This window comes from Diadema antillarum, unplaced genomic scaffold (genome assembly GCF_040938485.1).
Source record: "Diadema antillarum isolate AM-2024a unplaced genomic scaffold, OU_Dant_1.0 seq00001062_RagTag, whole genome shotgun sequence".
Classification (NCBI taxonomy): domain Eukaryota; kingdom Metazoa; phylum Echinodermata; class Echinoidea; order Diadematoida; family Diadematidae; genus Diadema; species Diadema antillarum.
In genome coordinates this window covers 94,469-102,364 of record NW_027271889.1, presented here as the reverse complement: position 1 = coordinate 102,364, position 7,896 = coordinate 94,469, and positions in this window count along the sequence as shown.

The following is a 7,896-nucleotide window of genomic DNA, read 5'->3' as shown; positions in this document are numbered from 1 at the left end:
TTTGTGGTTAACATTGATATTAATGACTTGCGACTGGCCTTTCCCGTCTTTTGTACGCAACTTGCGGGGCTGATCGAAGCAATGTGGTGTTGTCGTTTGAATGAGGGAGGTGTCACCATCCCTGGTTGAATGCATCACCTCACCAATCTGTTTATTAGAAAATCCCTTCTTCCGGAAACCACTGTCAGTTAATTCGTGAGCAAGTCGATGAGTGCATGGCGAATCATACTCTTATAGAACTCACCATCATGACACACTTTGTGTAGCCGTTAGTTGTCATCATTCTTATCCCCTCATGTAGTTTCAACGAACCGCGATTATAGTTTCAAGCGTTACATTTTGTTGAACATAAAACTGCACCGTAGAAATGACATGAATTTAGAGAATCGCGAAAAGCGTTGTACCGTCATGGGCGTTTTGTTGTTGTTGTTGTTGTTATTGTTGTTGTTGTTGCTTAACCATTAGTAACATTCAGTGCACAAACATAACCCACGACCATACTGAGGGCCATTGCTCATAGTTACAAGGCGTACGATGATGATTTCCAAGGACAGTCCCTTGTGATGTCATCAATCATCCATAAGTTTCAAACGATGGAAACAAAATGATGGGCTAAGGTCGGTCCATTTGGGTTCATCTCTGCGTTTAGTGTGTGCTGCCAATCCTGTCGTTCTCCTGAACTTTGATAAGATGACGAGCAGCATTCAAATTGAAGACTCGTCTCCAAATAATGCAAATGTGTTTTACTTTAAATATGTAGTTAATGCCAGCTTTTATTATTTCATATTATATCAAATATCACATTCTTGTGTTACCGACTTCCGTCAGAGTTCTCGACGATAAATCATATTACGTAACATATGATATGTATATGTATATCAATACACACTTACATACATACATACACATACATATATACATACATACATTATATACATACATATATTCATACATACATACAAACATATCACAGAAATATGAATTGTAAGTTATTCAACATAGCCCAACGTGGCTAACCGTTCCAGCTGTTACATCGGTCTGTCACGGACAACGCACACGCGGTCCCATGAGAAATATTTTAGCGCACATTTACATGGCATGCATCCATAAAGATAGTTTTTATCTAGTTTTGCTGCAAAAGCCCAGGGGAAGAAAAGAAAAATCATGCGTCACGTATTATGCTTGGTCACTTCTGCCCAATGGATTAGCGTAATTGTATCAACAATTCCTGGCGCAGTTTTGATTGGCAGTTGTTGATAATAATTATGAAAAATGTTTAAACCTCGCCTGTCACGAATTTGGCATTTCAGACCGGCATTATACGACGTTCATTACGATGCCTTCTTATAAAGCGTGTTTAAATACGCGCACGCGCCCAGATGTGATTAAGAGAATCGGTAAGCATTTAAATCATCATTCCGTTTGTCTGCGTCAAAACCACTGTTGGCAGTTGACTTCCTTAATCCGCAAATCTCTCCTCTGCGTAAATCTGTCTGCACTAATCTAAACCGTCCTAGGATTATTCGCGAAGTTGTTACTGGCATTGTCTCTTATCTTACTGTAATTGCTTTCTATTGTCCATTTAAAGGTTTAAAGAGTGGCTTATAGCTTTAGTAGTTAGCACTGAGAATTCCAGCTTGCAAAGGGTCGTTATGATGAAGACAATTATAATCAAGATGGGAACGATGATAATGACCATGATTTATAAAAAATAAAATAAAAAATAGAATGAATAGATAGCAGTGGCTGTTTCAACGTAAGAAGGAAGCCTAGCTGTTGTGGTTGATAATGAAATAGGATTATTGGTGACAATGATATTATCAGGGAGTTTGGTTGAAGGAGATTTGCCGCAATGCTGGTAGTTCTGTACTGGTCGTAGATGGCGTTATACTGAGTAAGATCGTGGATGGGAGGGGGGGGGGGGCAAGTTAAAGACGGCGACAGGACACAGAAATGTGCGGGAGAGGAGATATGGTTCACTTCTCTCACTCTTAATTTTGATTGGGGAGAAGAAACTGTTATATCATTTTGATTTTCCTATATACAGGTGCGTATGTGAGAGTGGGTAACGCTGCATTGCTAACGGTATACGGCATCTTTTGGCATAATCGTTAAGCATCTTTCTTTTGTATCATAGAGACGAATCATGTCCTTGTGATCCAGTCTACCTGATGCCATGTTACATTTTCATTGTTACGGAGTGAGACAAAAAACAACAACAACAACAACACGAAGGGACAAATCTGGATACAAACGACTATAGATCGTGATATTATGTGTTCACGAATGATCCTTTGTTTTGTCAAGAAGTAAATGGACCTCCTCCCAGTATCCACTTCTTATTTAAAAAAAAAAATGCAACTTAGTAACGACGAAAAAAAAAAACCTCTTTCGAAGTATATCAGTCGTCTGTCTCTAAACTCAAAAGTCATCCTGTGCATCGCTGAAATTCTGATTAGCATGAGGAACACGAGTTTCACCATTGCAATCGTGTGCATCACAACTTCGACATCATCAACAGCTCCACAACCATCAGCTCCATTATGTCGTCAGCAATCATCGTCATCATCAGCAATAACGACAGCGACACTATTATTGTTTTCATGTCTTTCTTGTCATCATTGGTATCATCAATGACAACATTGATTGCCATTTTGAAGATTTCTCTGTACTTCAGCAGAGGCGATCTCCATGCAAAGGAATTGGCGCCTCTCCTTTTAGGCAAGAAAGAAACTTGTCCAGCGGGACTAGGCAAAAGAATAAAAACCCTCAAACAAACAAACAAAGATACAAACATCTTGAGCTCAAATATTTGATAGATTAACTTTAACTTTAACTTCAAACAAAAAGATTATCATTATCCCTTCGAAAAGACAGGCTAAAAATGTGACAGTTTGGCTATTGTCCGTCCTTAAACACAAAGTGCTATTTTGTCCCAGGGTGGTGATTCGTCACTTGCATACGCGTCCTCCCCCGTTACTATGGCAACGACGGAAGGCGTGACTCATGCGAAAGGGGCGCTCATCACAAAAACACTCCTTTCACACAACGTCAGTTGTTCGTCAACAACATAGAACATTGCATATCTCCTGATCGACTTGGTGTTACGATTCCTATTTCTTAATACACCGTAGCTCGGACCGTCAGCTGTTGCTTGATGGGACGAGCCCGATTAGCACTTCGATAGTCATTGGTGAAGGCAGATATGGATCAGGCACAACACCTTAACCTAGATATCCTCAGTCACCAATGATTTTGACGGGAATAATGTCAGTTATCCTTTAAAATCATTCCAACTTTTGCTGCGTTCCGTTCAGGGTGTCAATATTGCGAAAGGGAAACTGGCCTAAAAACACACGCAGCAGCTGCTGCTGGGAGGATAATTCGTTGGTCTGCTGGAAACAAATTTAATCACCAAGCGTGCCATGCAAAAGACTCTCAAAGCAATCCGGTGTGATAATGGAATTTAGCGTGATACATACTGTACGGTATTACATCGCTAGACCTCTTGTCTATAAACCTGAGAAGTCTACAGGTGACGGAATTTGCGATGACTAATAGATCACTGCAACAGTCTCGTGTAAATGAGACTTTTCGGCAAGAGCTATTCTCATCTCTCGTTTTCTGCTTCCCCTTTTTATCTCCCTCCCCACCCCCTTTCTGTTATAAATATGTTCTATATTTTTTTAAATCTCTCAGTCAATCTATCGACTTATGTTATCTATAAATATATATCTAACTATACCTATCTACTAATCTGTCTACCTGTTGAAGTTTATAATTCTTATTTAGTCATCACTCTATTTTCTCCAGTACTTTCCCTTGTAGATTAAAGGAAACAATATATGCGTCAGTAATATGAGGTTGTAATTAAATGTAAACACTGACGATTTTGGGTACCGTCTCCTTTTCATATCATGCTTAGGTAAGATGGGTGTAACTCCAACCACACGCTATCAAAACAAAAGCTCCCGTATCATCATCTCCAACTTTTCACTATCGATGACGAGGATGATGAGAACAACGACGGTAATGACGACGAAGTGCGTTGACAATGACATCTAATAGGACATTGAATGATAGTTATTATGATGACGGCTGTGACGGAACTTAAAAAAAATGATCACAACAATGATGGTAGGAAACATAACGACTTTTAAACAGTTCCTTAAAAAGTTCCTTTTCTCCACAGCTGGGAGTCAAACCTTAGGTCCGATTTCACGCGAAAGCGGTACAATTCTAAAGCGTGGTTTAAATGGGTGCACGTCACGAGACCGACACCCACGAATCGTACAGCCCACGAGTCATACAGCCCATGAGTTCCACACACTAAGCAAACAAGGCCCACGAGACCGATACATTAAAACCCCATGTTGTAATGTCGAACTCGTGGGTTACTTTTTACGTAGTGTCGAACTCATGGACATTATTTGCCTAGTGTCGAACTCGTGGGCTGGATGACTCGTGGTCGTATGTGTCCGTCTTGTGGGATGACCCCGTTTAAATCATGGTCTAATTCGGTACCGGGGCTAGAAGTTAAGTACATCATGGTGTAAAATTCCCATGATTTTAAAATTTTGTCGCTTTCGTGAATTGGTCCACTGTGTCGGAGACTTTGACGTGTAACCTTTCTCTCCTTTGCTGAGATTTCCAAACATTAGCTGCCCTTTAATGGAGAGAAATGATTGTGTTGTCTGGAACGCATGTGACATTCAGCATGACTCACCGAGGGTCGAGGACGGGGGAAGCTCCTAACAATTCCAACCTGTTAAAGGCACTTTTAAATCTTATCTTCGGTCAACTACCCCACCCCCAATAACTGCGTCTCTCGTTTCCTTCTTTTTGTATTTTCAAATGCGTCCTTGGAAACTCATCAATAACATGTCATCTGTTAGAAACTTTATCATCAACAACTGCAGTTGTCTGTATGACTGCATGGGAGGGCTTTCAAATGATAGAGGGCCGATATGACTGCATTTAACAGCATATCGGGTGGGGGATTATAACTTGCTACGTCAGCGAGGAACACATTACTGTGGCTGCCCTGGGGAGAGGGAGGGGAGATGGAAATGAAAATTATTGCCTTACCAACATGGTACGAGGGAACATAATGGCATTAGTGGAAGACGGATGCAACGTTGTTCCAGGACGCTATATCCGCTAAACATGCATTCTCCCCCTCCCTTACTTTCTTTGAAGTAGGCCCGGTCAGTCGATGATAATATAGATTATGATTTATTGTCCTCCCCTCGTGGAAGGCATAAAACCCGTGCATGAAATGATATGAATTAGATTTGTTGATGTGCAGTACACTGTATCATGCTACACTGTATCATGGCCAACTTCCACTTCAAGCATGGGCGATTATCGATACCGATGTGAATTATTTTTTGTTCTACTGGCAGCTGACGGTTTTCGACGCAAAGTGGGGAAAAAAGTATGTTTGATGAGTCTTTGATTTTTAGTTTCTATTTAAATTAAAGTAAATTATCAACGGATACTCCCTTACACGCGCGCGAGCGCGAGCGCACACACACACGCACACACACAACGTTGAACCATAGTACAAGATTTCCTATTTGATTTTATACAGTGTACAGATATCAGTGTATATTCGATTAATTAATTAGCGGCACCTAACGCTCTTCCCCCTTCTGCATTAAATCATTTTTTTTTTTGTTCTGTCGTTGTTGTTTTTTTTTTGTTCTGTCGTTTGCTTTTGAACCTATTTTTTTCCCCTGCAAATCACGGCATAATATGCCTGAAATTGCAAAAATTTTGCAGCTTTCCTTGCAGAGATGCAAGTGTTCTCCAAACCTCTATGATAGTGTTATTATAACGAACACCAGTCTCATTAATCAATCCAGGGTCGCCTCGCCAATTTAGCACTGCTCCTCCATAGCGCCCTGTCATTATCATTGTCATGGCATGACGATGGGACACGTCATTTTTACACCTATGGGTCGAGAGGAACATCGTGGGCGAAACATCTCGTTGAAGGTAATTAGCACTTGACAGGATTTCGAACTCGGGACCTCCCTGGGTTTCGCATGGCAAGGATCACTGCCCCTCGGTCAGAACACACATTCGTCGGCAGTGCCGAAAACCTTCCAGATGTATTTTTGTTTTGTTCGACCAAAACATTGGAACCACGCGAAGAGTTTGGCAACTGGCGACGTCCATGTTATCATAAAAACTTATGAGAGCATTTATCGAGTATTTAGAGTCATTCAACCTGCCTGGCTTCAAATAAACATAATGTAAGCGGGATACTGGTTCTGAGAGCTAGAAAGTCATACAACTTGATGCACAAAATACAGGGAAACAAGATCCGGACCTAAACACCATGACAATTAATTTTTCATTTCATCAGAGTAAAAAACAAAGAAATGTACAGATTTGTGATCGACAAAATTATCTTGTCATAAAAGGGTTTTATGCAACCTCGATCTTTATAACATTATTTATCTTCATGAATGGCTTATTCTATGACTTGAAAGAGTTTAATGACACTTCTGCCGTTTTGTATTGTTTTCTCTATTCATCAGAGACAATTTCTACATTGGGCAGTTTGTCACTCAATATCGCTGAGCATCACAAGTCCGGAGAACACCAGAAATACAGATGGACAGACAGACAGACGATTGGCAGACAGCCAGAGAAAGGTTCTTGGGCAATTACCCCCTGGACAATTACAGTACCCCGGACTCTTCCCCTGACCCTAACCCTAATCCTATAATCCTGAACCTAATCTTAACCCTAACCTAAACTCTAACCCTCTATATCTTTACTCTAACCTTATCACTAACCAGTATTTAGTCTGGGGTTTGTCCTCGGGGGTAATTGCCTTGATACGCAGAGAAACCGTTAACTCCTCTGGAAGTGATAGTGAACGCATCGCATTTGCATTTGCAAGCCTTCCAACGGACTGATCACGATCCAGTCGTCAATAGAGGGCAGCATTCCATGACAGCCACCAGGAACTAAAGTAATCGGCAACAATATCTTTTTTTTTTTTTTTTTTTCAATGTACTTGGTCTATTACAATGGCCTGAGGATTGCATGGAGGAGTTAAATCTCAAAACGCCATTTCTTGAAATGGGAAGTTAATTTATTTTTCTTTTTTGCTATATAGTATTCAATTTCCTTCTGTTTTTTAACAAAAGATTTGAATGCTACTGTATTGGGGAGTCTATTACCAAACTTGCAACTGTAGATATGATATTTCATTAACAGAAATAAATATGAAACAAATTTATCATTACAAAATCCAAAAAGTTTCTCGAAATTGGTTACATTATTGATTGAACTGTTATACCGTGAAATTATGTCAAGGAGGTCCTGCCAAATTGGGGTAACCTTTTCACATTCACAGAATAAATGAACAATTGTTTCCTCCTTTTTATCACATAGGGAGCAGTTAGGAGATTCCTTCCGTTTAATCTTAAAAAGAAAATCATTCAATGCAATAGCTTTGTGGAATATCTTAAAATAAAAAGATCTTAGTTTGGTATCAATAGTACAAAAAAAAAAAATAGTATTGTGTACCTTTTCCCAATCCATAGCTACTGGCACAGACAAAATTTCACTCCAAAATGCATATCTTTTGTTCGGGATGTGGTTGGCAACAATATCTTGCTATCATATCAATAATATGTAATATCAAGACTTTCTCACATCCATTCTCTTCGTTTAGAAATTTCCCTCTCAGACACATGTATGCAAACAAAAGTCTGTCATTTCTTATTTTATCTTTTTTTTATATCAAATGATTTATTTAGTACTATAACATCAATACATGTCATAATCCTATTCTAAATAGATTTTACATGAATATGAATAATGCAATCATCACCCAAATTCCTGCATTCAAAAAGCATTTTCATCTCTCCAATG